The sequence below is a fragment of the Solanum stenotomum genome, unplaced genomic scaffold (genome assembly GCF_019186545.1).
Source record: "Solanum stenotomum isolate F172 unplaced genomic scaffold, ASM1918654v1 scaffold18192, whole genome shotgun sequence".
Lineage (NCBI taxonomy): Eukaryota > Viridiplantae > Streptophyta > Magnoliopsida > Solanales > Solanaceae > Solanum > Solanum stenotomum.
In genome coordinates this window covers 10,367-21,405 of record NW_026024911.1, presented here as the reverse complement: position 1 = coordinate 21,405, position 11,039 = coordinate 10,367, and the positions used below count along the sequence as shown (strand labels likewise).

The 11,039-nt window shown below is 37.8% G+C and overlaps 1 pseudogene; it reads right to left on the bottom strand.

The window, feature by feature from the left end:
* Window positions 1–3,414: 3,414 nt before the first annotated feature.
* Window positions 3,415–10,782, bottom strand: LOC125850594 (MDIS1-interacting receptor like kinase 2-like; annotated as a pseudogene).
* Between the last annotated feature and the right edge of the window lie 257 nt (window positions 10,783–11,039).

The following is an 11,039-nucleotide window of genomic DNA, read 5'->3' as shown; positions in this document are numbered from 1 at the left end:
GTAGTCGAAATTGGCCTACGAAGTGATGAAGTTTGATGACGATCTTGATTTATTAGCTTGAATTCTAGTTTAACTTATGATGATTGCATACTTACACACGTGATTAGTTGTTTCAGGAAATATTAATGGAATATGAATTGGGAAGATGGAAGAAGGAGCAAGGAGATGCAGGAAAATGGCTAAGGCAACAATCACCAGTGGCTGGCGCACTGGTTAGCGCGGCGCGCCAATGATGGTACTTCAGAGAGCCTGTTGAGGCGTATTGATATGCGCAACGCGCCAGAAGGAAAACCTCAGAGGCACTGCCCAGGCGCTCTACTTGGCGCGGCGCGCCAAGAGCTGAATGAGGGAAGATACTTTGAGGAGCGATAAGAGGCGCGACACGCCACATGTTCTCCGACTTTTTCAAGTTTTTAACATTAGATAGGATTTCTAATTTGAGTGGGATTGGTTACCAATTTTTCCTACTAGTATAAATAGATCCTTAGGGCTCCAAAAAGGGCGTTTGACTTTTGATTTAGTGTGGAAGGGAAAGAATTCAAGTTTGTAATAAGTTTTGATCCTTTAACTCTTCTATTTTTTGGAAATTGCATGAACTATAGTATTTTCTTATTTTCTAATAGCATGAGTAGCTAAACGCCTTAGTTCTGGGGATGTAGCTATGAATTATGTGTTGAATGTTTGAGGCTTTATGAATTGATTTCCGGTTGTCAATCCAAATAACTTTTATATTCTTGTATTACTATTTTATGCTTGCGCACCATAAAATAAATCTAGTGTCTAATCTTAAAATCGAAAGAGGAGGGATTAGATAGACCAGAGGATATAGAGAGCTCGGTCCACCCATTAAATTGAGGTGATTAGTGTTCAGGAGTGACGCCCAGACGAACACTTTGCTTGGTTATGAAATAGGATGAAATATACATGCTCGCTAGTTAGTTTATTTATCCTTGCTCAACGATGTAATTAGATGGCTAACTGGGGTAGGCAGCGAGAGGCGAACCACCCGGACCATACCATCAACCCTATAAACCAGTAATTTGACAACTGAAGTGAATTCTAAGCCGATGATATGATGCATGATATTCAATGTATGTTGCAGCCCTGGAATTGTTTTTAAACTTGCTTGAACCATATTATATCAAAGTTGTTCACAATTAGCTACTTTTATTTAGTGCATAATTATTAGTAGATACTTAACTAAATTAACAACAATTAAAAAGGTTACGTGGTTACTTTTAGTTGTAGAATTGAGTGAATATAAGTTGATCATAAGTCCTTCGGGAACGATAACTCGTTTCTTGAATAATCTATACTACTTGCGCGACCACGTACACTTGCGTGTATTTTGGGAGTAACAATTCTCTATAGGGAAGTTGATGTGCTTTCCCATATTGACATCTAGCACATATAGTGTCTCCTCTTATCTCAAGCTTGGGAATACCTTTTAATTTTGATTGTTGCATCATGATGTTTAGTTTGCTATAGCTCACGTGCCCAAGACGTGCATGCCATAGATTAGCTGTTTTATTACTCCGTGTTTTCTCAACATAAGATGTCTCTGCTGACATGACGTAAATTGATTCTAATCTTCTCCCTTCCATGATTGGTATGCTTGTAACTTTTAAGTTTCGGTATACTTTTACGTCATTATGTCTAAACATGACATAGCTACCAGAATTTGTTAGTTGCGATACAAATAATAAGTTCTTCTTCATACCTAGAACATGGTAGACATTTTAAAGTTCCACTTGTCTTATGCCACTGTTATCGACATTTTTGAATTATTTGCAGTCACCACAACTCGATCGCCTTTATATTCACTCATGTTAATGAGTTTTTTCTCATCACCAGTCATGTGATTGGATCATCCTGAATCAACGATCCAATCATGTTCATAATCGACCAATTTCTCACTCACAGTTGCAAGTGCAATATCCTCTTATTTGTTAGAGTGACAGGTGAGAAGCTCCTCTTGTTGATTAGTTTCTTCACCTGCATAAGAGGTCTCAAAATCCCAAACTTCTTTTTCATCTTTCTTAATTTGAGTAGAAGTAGCTACATTACATTCAGTTTTCTTGTACCAGCAGTCTCTCGCATAGTGTCCTTTCTTTCCACAATTGTAGCACTTCTGCATTTGCTGGTTGTTGAAGCCTTTCGCCTTCTTGTTTTGTCGTTGAGTTCTTTGATGTTGATTCTCTTGGTCTCCCCCTGGCCGTGAGCCTCTCTCCGCTTCTCTTTTTTTATAGGTTTTCCTTTTGTTGAAGAGCGCCTTATCTTCATCTTTTATACTAAGACTTGATAATGGCTTCTCCAAATCTTCTTCATTTGCCAACATATTTTCCAACTCAGATAAAGTTGGTTATGTGGCCCACCCTCGTGTGGCTGTAATTATGCCTTTGTACTCCGGCCTTAGACCATGAACAATAATTCTCCTCATTCTTGTCTCTGTGATAGCATTCTCTGGATCTAATTTTGATATTTCATCAGATAAAGATACTACTACCTTTGAGAAGTATTGACTAATTGTCATATTCCGTTTAGAGATCGACAAAAGCTCATTTTCAAGCCTTTGTAATCTCGCATCATTTTTCTTTGTAAAAATCGTCGCCAAGGTGTCCCAAGCTTCTTTAGGTGTCTTGGCATTCTTAATCCGTTGTAGGAACTCATCTTTGATGGTTACAGTGAGAGCATAAATGGCATTTCCAGCTTTGACCTTCCACCTTTTTGCTGCTTCAGCATCTGTTAGTGGTGTGGTGTCTGATCTACCGATGATATCCCATAATTCTTGGCTGAGAAAGTAAAATTGCATTCTCGTGCTCCATGATCTGTAGTTGCTTGAATTGAGCTTCTCAATGCTATTGAGAGTGCTTACAAAATCCATCATTAATTAGTGTCTCACGATTTGTAGTCTCCGACAGTAGCTTGTATGATCTCCTTTGACTTACTACCTTGCTCTTATCCACCAGGCTCTAATACCACTTGTTAAATATTATTTGTTTGGAGACAACATGCACAATCGATTTCTCACAACTAGAATTTTATGATATTAAAGTAAGGACCCGCTTCGGTCTTACAATCTTGATGACACTTGTTGCTTGCTTCAGCAACACTCTTTACTTAAGCACTCACTTGTTTGCTCTTTTGCTTTCTTATTGAATTGCTCTGTTACTTAGTTTCTTGGTTACATATCAAATGAACCACCTCTATTTATAGGAGGTGATGGAACAATTTAGCTAAAAATATTTTTCTACTCTATTCTAGAATATTCCTCCAACTACTTAATTCTAAAACTACCCTATCTAGAACATTTCAAGACTATTCTCTCTAGAATACTTATTCTAGAGATCTTCCTTCAATTCTCTATATCTCCGTAATATTTTAGATTGTTCTTGACTTATCTTAAGTAAATAATTAAGTTGGTGATGAATTCTTAACAGGACGTGCATCCATTGATGATAACTTATGAGAGATGAAGTGCATTGTTGGCCTTGATTTTGGAGTTTCAAGCAAACAAGAGAATGCTAGCTTGATGATAAAAACCAAAACATCTTTTACTCTATCTTCAGGATAAGGAAGGCGCTCATCCAGCAAATCACTAATCTGCTCAGGATCTATAGTCAATGAATTTGCTAGCACAACAATGTATTCCCCAAGATGCTTTCCTTGGACTATCTCCAATGATAATACTCCAAAGTTGTACATATCATGTTGAATATTGTTGTTTGAGACGACGGGTACAATCGATTTCTCACAACTTGAATTTTATTATTGCAAAGTAAGAACCTGCTTCGGTCTTACAATTTTTACAGGCAACTCTCTCTTATTTCTTACTCACTTGTTGTTTTCTCTCTTGCTTACTTTCTTACGTGGTTTCTTTCTTAGTTGCCTCTTGCTTGGTTGCTTACAACTCAAATGGACCACCTCTATTTATAAGAGGTGATCGAATAATCTAGAGAGATACATACTACTCTATTCTAGAATATTCCTAGCTATCTTTTTCTAGAATTACCTTTTCTAGAATATTTCTAGACTATTCTCTCTAGAATACTCATTCTAGAGATCTTCCTTCAATTCTCAACAACTCAGGAATATTCTAAATTTTCTTGATTTATCTTAAGTAAATAATTAAGTTGGTGATGAATTCTTAACACTCCCCCTCAACACTAACTTAATTTTTTTTTTGCGTCTGTTGTAAGCGATTCTTGAAACTTTGCAAGCATCATGACGTCCATGCCCTTTGAGGATCTCCACCTTCGTCTAATTATTCTGATTCCTACTCTTTGAAGCTTTTTCAAAGGTAGTAGCCTCTTTGATGTTAACCACCTTGGTTAATGTTGCATCTATGTACTTGGTGTTTGGAAGCTTCAATTGTGTAGACCTCCTCAGTTGCGATTGTGACTCTTCTTGGACTTTTTCTTGCAACTTATTTGGTGTTTCACAAGCTCCAGTTTTCCATAAGCTTTTCTTTTCCTTTTGTAGAGGTACCTCCTAGTTAGATTCGATCTTGTTCCTTTGTTCTACTTCGTTGAGCTTATCTTGCAGTTTTTGCTCAAGAGCTATTAAGTTTGGCAGGGAGACTTCTTTGGACCACCAAGATAACGCTTCATCAAATACCACATTTCTTGACACATATGTCCGTTTTGTGGTAGGGTCACAACACGTCCATCATTTTCTTTGTTCGTTGTATCCAACAAAGATGTAACGAATAACATTCTTATCAAACTTGCTGTGGAGATAATCTGGCACGAACACATAGCACACACAATCAAAAACTCAAAAATGGCTTATGGTAGGAATCATCTTTTTAAGTTTCTCAAATAGTGAGATGAATCTCAATCTATCCGTATGTTAGTGATGTGGACAACAGTCTTCATGCATTCTGCCCAAAACCTTGTTGGTACATTCATACTATGTAGCATACTTCTGCATATCTCTGCCAAATGTCTATTTTTTCTTTCGGCCACTCTATTTTATTGTGGCGTATTTGGGAAAGTTAATTGTCGTCTTATTATCTTCTCTTTAGGATAAGCATTGAACTCTCGTGCGTGTATTCTCCCCCATTGTTCGTACGGAGACATTTGATTTTTCTTCCAATATCATTGTCCAAAGTATATTGGAACTCTTTAAACTTCTCAAGTAGTTCAGATTTCTCTTTTAAGAAGTAAATCCATACGTACCTTGAGAAGTCATCAATGAATGTTACTATGTAACGGTAACCGCTGATGCAGGACTGCTTCACTGGTCCAAACACGCTTGAGTGTACTAGCTCCAATGGCTCATTCGCTTGATACTTCGATTCTCCATAGGGAAGTTGATGTGCTTTCCCATATTGACATCCATCACATATAATGTCTCCTCTAATCTCAAGCTTGGGAAGACCTTTTAATTTTGACTGTTGCATCATGATTTTTAGTTTGTTGCTCACGTGCCCAAGACGTGCGTGCCATAGATCAGTTGTTTCATTACTTTGAGTTTTTTCAACATAAGTTGTCTCAGCTGACATGGCGTAGATTGATTCTAATCTTCTCCCTTCTGTGATTGGTGCGCTTGTAACTTTTAAGTTTCGATATACTTTTACGTCATTTGGCCCAAACAAGACATAGTTACCAGAATTTGTTAGTTGTGATACAAATAATAAGTTTTTCTTCATACCTGGAACATGGTAGATATTTTGAAGTTCCACTTGTCTTGAGTTGTGATGAGGCACGAGCATCGTCTTACCAATATGAGTTATTGGCATTTTTTAGTTATTTGCAGTCACCACTACTCGACTACCTTTCTATTCGCTCATGTTAATGAGTTTTTTCTCATCACCTGTCATGTGATTGGAACATCCTGAATCAATGATCCAATCATGTTCATAATCGGCCAATTTCTCACTTACAGTTGTAAGTGCAATCTCTTCTTCTTTGTAGAGTGACATGTGACAAACTCCTCTTGTTGATTAGTTTCTTTGACTGCATAAGAGGTCTCGAAATCCCAAGCTTCTTCTTAGTCTTTCTTGTACCAGCAGTCTCTGGCGTAGTGTCCTTTTTTTCCACAATTGTAGCACTTATCCATTTACCGGTTGTTGAAGCATTTCACCTACTTGTTTTGTTGTTGGGTTCTTTGATGTTGATTCTTTTGGTTTCCCCTGGCCGTGAGCTTCTCTTCGCTTCTCTTTTTTGATAGTCTTGCCTTTTGCTGAAGAGCACCTTATCTTCGTCTTTTATAGTGAGACTTGATAATGGCTTCTCCAAATCTTCTTCATTTGCCAACAAATTTTCCAACTCAGATAAAGTTGGTTTTGTAGCCTATCCCCGTGTGGCTGTAATTATACCTTTGTACTCCGACATTAGACCATGAACAATGATTCTCCTCATTCTTGTCTCTGTGATAGCATTCTCAGGATCTAATTTTGATATTTCATCAAATAAAGATTTTACCTTTGAGAAGCATTGAATGATCGTCATATTCCGTTGAGAGATTGACAAAAGCTCATTTTCAAGCCTTTGTAATCTTGCATCATTCTTCTTTGTTATTATTGTTGCCAAGGTGTCTCAAGCTTCTTTGGGTGTCTTGGCATTCTTAATCCGTTGTAGGAACCCATTCTCGATGGTTATAGTGAGAGCATACATGGCATTTCTAGCTTTGACCTTCCACCTTTTTGTTGCTTCAACATTTGTTGGTGGTGTGGTGTCTGATCCACTGATAATATCCCATAATTCCTGGCTAAGAAAGTAATATTGCATTCTCGTGCTCCATGATCCATAGTTGCTTGTGTTGAGCTTCACAATGCTAGTGAGAGTGCTTGCGAAATCTGCCATTGATAAGTGCCTTACGACTTGTAGCCTCTGATAATAGCTTGTAAGATCTTCTATGAGCTACTACCTCGTTCTTATCCACCAGGCTCTAATACCACTTGTTGAATATTGTTGGTTGTCGGAGCCAAAAACTTATTGCGGTCTAATCTCACACGCAAGTGCACGTGATCGTACAAGTAATGAAGTGGCTCTTCTTACGAGCCGGGTATCGTACCCACATGGACTTACACTTAGAAACTATCAATTTCTCTAGTTTGCAGTTAACCACAAATGTATTTCCAGATTTAAAGAGTTGTTTATTTCTATTTCTAAATTTTAAAACAAAATTTAACTAACACGATTCAGTTTCACGACTTCAAACAATGATTTGGGAAAGGTCCAGGGCTGCAACTTCTATCAAGATTCATGCAATCAATATCATTTATATGCGTAATTATTAACTATCGAATCAATGAATCACAGGGTTAGCTGTATGATCATAGTCTCCCGACCTCTAATCGTCTACGATAGATAATACCCTAACTACATCGTTGAGCGGGGATAGACTGATTACCTACCGAGCATTAAGTTATATTCCTGTATGGTGACCCAAGCGAGGTCTCTAGGTATATCCCTATCCTAGAAATGAATCAACCCTAGTTATTTAGAGTTCAACAAGCTCCTTATGCCCCACGTTCTATCATCTTATTCCTCTCCCGAGTTCAATTCGGACAATAAATTTATTTCTATGGTGATCAATCATGAAATACGAAAATTAAGAACAAAAGAAAGATTCATGTGATAGTCAATAATAAACCCAAAAACAACCAATCAATTACATGCATCCTGTAATCACAGCCCTAGAACTAGGGTATTTAGCTACTCATAGTCCAATAATCAATCATACAATGGTTATGAATCATCAAACGATTGGAAGGAAAAGAGTTTAAGAAATAACCCTAAAACTAAAGAAAACTTTCTTCCAAATCGTCGTCCTTTAAAACCCAAAAAAAGATCCATTCTAATAAAATAAAATAAAACCCTATCTATACTAAAAGTCGAAACGGCCAAATCTGATACTCAAGCACGCGATGCGCGGTGCCTTCCAAATTCCGATTCCAAGAACCATTTGACTTCTGCGCGACGCGCGAGCATCACAAGGTGTTTTGCCTCAAATAGATTTAATGCGCTCAGAATTTCACTCCCTCTCCGCGTCGCGGAGAGGACACGCAAATGCCTTAGAGCATTTTCTTGAGCTTCTTCATTTCTCTCTTTAGACTCGAATCTTCAGATTTCTTCCTTTTTCCCTTTTTGTGCTCGTTTCTCCCATTAAACTTACCTACACAACTAATCATGTTGGTTAGCTCATAAATAAGCGAACGACTCGATAAGACTGCAAACGAATACATTTTGAATTCAAACTAGGCGTAAATGTGGGCATAATTAGCATTCTAGGCATATAAATATGCCTACGATCCGTGGAGATGACGGGCACAATCGATTTCTCACAACTTGAATTTTATTATTGCAAAGTAAGAACCTGCTTCGGTCTTACAATTTTTACAGGCAACTCTTTCTTATCTTACTCACTTGTTGTTTGCTCTCTTGCTTACTTTCTTACTTTGTTTCTTTCTTAGTTGCTTCTTGCTTGGTTGCTTACAAATCAAATGGACCACCTCTATTTATAGGAGGTGATGGAAGAATCTAGAGAGATACATACTACTCTATTCTAGAATATTCTTAGCTATCATTATCTAAAATTACCTTTTACAGAAATTTCTAGACTATTCTCTCTAGAATACTCATTCATTCTAGAGATCTTCCTTCAATTCTCTACACCTCCGGAATATTGTAGATTTTTCTTGATTTATCTTAAGTAAATAATTAAGTTGGTGATGAATTCTTAACACATCACACATTTCCGTAACCTTCATTGTATATGCAAGCTCTGAATAATACAATTTCTAGAACAATATTACCAATTTAAACGTGTAAATGAGATAAAAAACAATGGAGTATTTGGCTATAGTTCAGAACTATTTAAAACTTACCAGGTGCCACATAGCCATATATGCCTACAAGCGCAGTGCGATTGGTTGAGTCTGGCTTGAGAATCTTTGCTATTCTAAAGTATGCAACACAAGCTTCATACTCAGAATCAAGCAACACATTACTGCTCGATATGTCTCGAGAACAATCGGTGGTGAACAGTCCTGGTGCATGTAAGACAAAGCAAAAAGCAACACCCTTGATGATATTCACCCTTTTAAGCCAATCCAATTTCTTGGACTCAACTTCATTGCTCAGAATACTAGACAAACTCCCCCTCTCCACATACTCGTAAACAAAGAACAAGTTTTGTGCATTCGAACAATAGCCGTAGAGGTTCACAATGTTTCGGTGCTTCATCCCATTCAATGCCCTTACTTCATTCATGAAGCTTTTGGGATGAGTATTCTGAAATGAAGAATGAAGTCTCTTCACAGCTATATTCCCTAATGATGGAAGATCTATTTTGTAAACACTTCCATGCCCTCCATGCCCGATGTAAAATTTTGCATCAAATTCCTCTGTGGCATTTAAGATGTCCCTGTACAATGTCTTTCCATCTAACATGGTTATCGAAAGCCAACCATCATCCCGGCTTTCAACGTCTCTAACTCTCCTTCTTTTATCACACAGAACCAACACAACAACAAAAACACAGAGCAGTATTAGTGCTCCCATAACAGGAAGTACAGTGATGAGGATGAGTTTACGTCCCTTTGCCATTGAGTGCTTTTTCACCACAGAAAACGACATTTCGCAGGGATCTAGTCCTGCAACATTGCCGCAAAGACCTTTATTACCCTCCAATGAGGCATTGATAAAAGCCTTATTATTAGGGATTGGACCTTCCAACTCATTGTATGACAATACCACATCCTGCAAACCAGTCAAAGTTTCAAGTTCTCTAGGAATGCGTCCAGATAGGCCATTGTGGGAAAGATTTAAGTTTACCAACACCTTCAAATTGGCTAACTAAGGGGGTATACCTCCAACTAGAAGATTATAGCTCAAATCAAGTACATGAACCTGTGTTATCCTCCCTATCTCCTTTGGAATTTTCTGGCCAAACTTGTTGTTGCTTAGGTTCAACTGAAACAACTGCACGAAATCTACTATACACATCGGGATTGACCCGTTCAATCTGTTGTCTGATAGATCAAGGGACTCTAACTTTGTTAGTGACCCAAGTTCCTCAGGTATATTACCTGAAATTCGGTTGTTTTGCAGAAAAAGATTAACTAGAGATCTTAATTTTCCAAATTCCTTTGGAATATGCCCAATCAAATGATTCGATGAAAGATCAAGTCCTAAAAGCCCTTTGACATTTCCAATCTCTGGTGGCTACCACTAATGTTATTTCTGGCTACACGCAGATCAATCAAATTTTTACATTTCCCACAGTTGTTGCTGAGTTCACCGTGAAAATCTTTGTCGCTCAAATCAATGAACTGCAGCTCTGGATGGATGCCAAAAGCTTCAGATAAATTCCCAGTGAAACTGTTGTTGTTAAGCGGACAAATTTTAAACTAGATCACTTTTTCAAGCTGCTTGGTATTGGCCCTGTCAGCTTGTTACTGTTCATTGTGAAGTTCTCATGTTTCCCACCTTGGCAAAGATGCTCAGACAAATGGCCTGAAAACTGATTTTCACTTATTATGAGGTCTACCAAGTTATCCAAATATGCAAGTTCTTTTGGAATAGAACCAGAAAGTTTGTTTTCTCGGAGATACAAAAATTGCAAGTTTCTCAAATTGCCAAAGGAAGCAGGAATTGGACCAGTAAATTGATTTTCTTGTAGTTTCAGAACATTGAGGTTTTTCAAATTCCCCAACTCTCTAGGAATGGGACCAGAAAGTTGGTTAGAATAAAGGTAAAAAAATTTGAGCTCAGTTAAGTCACCTACAGTTATTCCCGAGAAATAAATTAATACTTTCTACTCGAGCTCCATCATGGATTATTTACATTCCAAGACAACAAAAAACGAGGAGTTCTAGTGAAACAGAACCAATGATGTCGAGCTAAAAGCACCTTCATTCCTACAAAAAATGGTGGATGTACATATCCACAACGGAACGTGTCCTTCAAGTCGCACGTTGCTTTCTACCACATCGGAATTGAACAAGTAAGTCGATTTCCGGTTAAATCCAGCTCTGTGAGGTTTTTCATATTCCCCAACTCTCTAGGAATGAGACCAGAAAGTTTGTT